Here is a 3919-nt window from a genome sequence, read left to right as displayed (position 1 = left end):
GTTTTTAGTATATTTTTATTAGTTTTTAGTTAAAATTCACTTTTCTGGACTTTACTATGAGTTTGTGTATTTTTCTGTGATTTCAGGTATTTTCTGGCTGAAATTGAGGGACCTGAGCAAAAATCTGATTCAGAGACTGAAAAGGACTGCAGATGCTGTTGGATTCTGACCTCCCTGCACTCGAAGTGGATTTTTTGGAGCTACAGAAGCCCAATTGGCGCGATCTTAACAGCGTTGGAAAGTAGACATCCTGGGCTTTCCAGCAATATATGATAGTCCATACTTTGCCTAAGATTTGATGGCCCAAACCGGCGTTCAAAGTCACCTTCAGATTTTCCAGCGTTAAACGCCGGAACTGGCACCAAAGTGGGAGTTAAACGCCCAAACTGGCACAAAAGCTGGCGTTTAACTCCAAGAAGAGTCTCTACACGAAAATGCTTCATTGCTCAGCCCAAGCACACACCAAGTGGGCCCGGAAGTGGATTTTTATGTCATTTACTCATCTTTGTAATTCTTAAGCTACTAGTTCCCTATAAATAGGACCTTTTACTATTGTATTTTCATCTTTTGATCATGTTTTTATGATTGAACCCTCTTTGGGAGGCTTGCCTCACGGCCATGTCTAGACCTTGTTCTTATGTATTTTCAACGGTGGAGTTTCTACACACCATAGATTAAGGTGTGGAGCTCTGCTGTACCTCGAGTATTAATGCAATTACTATTGTTCTTCTATTCAATTCAGCTTGTTCTTGTTCCAAGATATCACTTGTTCTTCAACTTGATGAATGTGATGATCCGTGACACTCATCATCATTCTCACCTATGAACGTGTGACTGACAACCACCTCCGTTCTACCTTAGATTGAGTGAATATCTCTTGGATTCCTGATACACGATGCATGGTTGATCACCTGACAACCGAGTGCTCGCCTGACAAATGAGCCAGCCATTCCGTGAGATCAAAGTCTTTGTGGTATAGGCAAGAACTGATGGCGGCATTCAAGAGAATCCGGAAGGTCTAACCTTGTCTGTGGTATTCTGAGTAGGATTCAATGATTGAATGACTGTGACGTGCTTCAAACTCCTGAGGGCGGGGCATTAGTGACAGACGCAAAAGAATCACTGGATTCTATTCCGGCCTGATTGAGAACCGACAGATGGATAGCCGTGCCGTGACAGGGTGCGTTGAACATTTCCACTGAGAGGATGGGAGGTAGCCACTGACAACGGTGAAACCCTTGCATAAGCTTGCCATGGAAAGGAGTAAGAAGGATTGGATGAAGACAGTAGGAAAGCAGAGAGACGGAAGGGACCAAGCATCTCCATTCGCTTATCTGAAGTTCTCACCAATGAATTGCATAAGTATCTCTATCTTTATCTTTATGTTTTATTCATATCACCCATACCCATTTGAGTCTGCCTGACTAAGATTTACAAGGTGACCATAGCTTGCTTCATACCAACAATCTCCGTGGGATCGACCCTTACTCGCGTAAGGTTTATTACTTGGACGACCCAGTGCACTTGCTGGTTAGTTGTGCGGAGTTGTGATAGAGAGTTGAGATTGCAATGAGCGTACCATGTTGATGGCGCCATTGATGATCACAATTTCGTGCACCATGTTTTTGGCGCCGTTGCCGGGGATTGTTTCGTGTATGGACAACTGACGGTTCATCTTGTTGCTTAGATTAGGTATTTTTCAGAATTCTTAAGAATGAGTTCTAGAGTTTCATGATGATCTGTTGAAGTCTGGCTGGCTGTGAAGCCATGTCTAATCTTATTGGACCGAGGTTTCAACTGATCATCACAAGAGCTTGATGATTTCTATCAATCTTGCTATTGGAGCAATGATCTGCTAAGGCTTGGCTGGCCATTGGCCATGTCTAGTGTTTTGGACCGAAGCTTTCTTCGAAAGCTTGGCTGGCTGTGAAGCCATGTCTAATTCCTGGACCAGAGTCTTAGACTAGCATTGCAATGATTCCTGGAATCCAAATTAAGAATTCTGAAACCTTTATTTTCTATTTCCATATAATTTTCGAAAAATCCAAAAAAAAAATTTTCAAAATCATAAAAACCAAAAATATTTTATGTTTCTTGTTTGAGTCTAGTGTCTAATTTTAAGTTTGGTGTCTTGCATGCATTGTTTATTTGATCTTGGTTCTATTTTCAAGTCAATAGTATAGGGAACTGAAGATTCAGAACATGCAGCAGAGGAATTACACAGAAAAAGCTGGGCGTTCAAAACGCCCAGTGAAGAAGGACAGTCTGGCGTTTAAACGCCAGCCAGGGTGCCTGGTTGGGCGTTTAACGCCCAAAAAGGTAGTGCGTTGGGTGTTAAACGCCAGAATGTGCACCATTCTGGGCGTTTAACGCCAGGATGGCACAAGAGGGAAGATTCTGTTTTTAATTCAGATTTTTTTTCAAGTTTTCAAAGTTTTTCAAAATCAAATCTTTTTCAAATCAAATCTTTTCAATCAAATCTTTTTCAAAATCAATTTCTTTCCTTTTTCGAAGATACTTGCTAACAATTAATGATTTGATTGAACAATTCAAGTATGTTGCCTTTTCTGTTGAGAAAGGTTTAATGTTTGAATCATATCTTTTCTTGTTAGGCAAGTCATTAATTTTTAAAATCAAATCTTTTTAAAATCGTTTTCAAATCATATCTTTTCAATCATATCTTTTTAAAAACCATAACTTTTCAATCAAATCTTTTGAATCACATCTTTTTCAAAATAGTTTTCAATCATATCTTTTTAAATTCTAATTTCAAAATCTTTTTCAAAAATTACTTGATTTCTTTCCCACTCCTGGTTTTCGAAAATCAATTAAAGTTTTTCAAAATGTTTTCAAAAATCTTTCACTTAATTGTCAAAAATTTCTTCCTCTCTTCTCACATCCTTCTATTTATGGAGTACCACTCCTTCTCAATGTACAATTCGAACTCTATCTGATTAAGTTCGAATTCTTCTACCTCTTCCTTCTAATTTTCTTCTTCTCTGACACCTCAAGGAATCTCTATACTGTGACATAGAGGATTCCACATTTTCTTGTTCTCTTCTCTTTCATATGAGCAGGAACAAAGACAAAAGCATTCTTGTTGAAGCTGACCCTGAACCTGAAAGGACCTTGAAGCGAAAGCTAAGAGAAGCTAAGGCACAACTCTCTGTAGAGGACCTAACAGAAATCTTCAAAGAAGAAGACATGGCAGCCGAAAACAACAACAATGCAAACAATGCAAGGAAGGTGCTGGGTGACTTTACTGCACCTACTCCCGACTTCTATGGGAGAAGCATCTCTATCCCTGCCATTGTAGCAAACAACTTTGAGCTTAAGCCTCAATTAGTTTCTCTAATGCAACAGAATTGCAAGTTCCATGGACTTCCATTGGAAGATCCTCATCAGTTCTTAGCTGAATTCTTGCAAATTTGTGACACTGTCAAGACTAATGGGGTTGACCCTGAGGTCTACAGACTTATGCTATTCCCTTTTGCTGTAAGAGACAGAGCTAGGACATGGTTGGACTCACAACCTAAAGAAAGCCTGGACTCATGGGAAAAGCTAGTCAATGCCTTCTTGGCAAAGTTCTTTCCACCTCAAAAATTGAGTAAGCTTAGAGTGGAAGTCCAAACCTTCAGACAGAAGGATGGAGAATCCCTCTATGAAGCTTGGGAAAGATACAAACAATTGATCAGAAAATGTCCTTCTGACATGCTTTCTGAATAGAGCATCATAGGTATTTTCTATGATGGTCTCTCTGAACTATCCAAGATGTCTTTGGATAGCTCTGTTGGAGGATCTCTTCATCTGAAGAAGACGCCTACAGAAGCTCAAGAACTAATTGAAATGGTTGCAAATAACCAATTCATGTACACTTCTGAAAGGAATCCTGTGAACAATGGGACAAATCAGAAGAAAG

At 39.6% G+C, this 3919-nt stretch overlaps 1 non-coding gene across 1 annotated transcript; it reads right to left on the bottom strand.

Moving 5' to 3' along the window:
* Positions 1–3609: 3609 nt before the first annotated feature.
* On the bottom strand, positions 3610–3717 carry LOC130953904 (small nucleolar RNA R71). Its single transcript, XR_009076065.1, has one exon. It is a non-coding gene; the product is annotated as a small nucleolar RNA R71 (small nucleolar RNA).
* Between the last annotated feature and the right edge of the window lie 202 nt (positions 3718–3919).

This window comes from Arachis stenosperma, chromosome 9, assembly GCF_014773155.1.
Source record: "Arachis stenosperma cultivar V10309 chromosome 9, arast.V10309.gnm1.PFL2, whole genome shotgun sequence".
NCBI lineage: Eukaryota > Viridiplantae > Streptophyta > Magnoliopsida > Fabales > Fabaceae > Arachis > Arachis stenosperma.
Note: the sequence above shows the minus strand (reverse complement) of the source record. Positions and strands in the feature narration are given on the sequence as shown.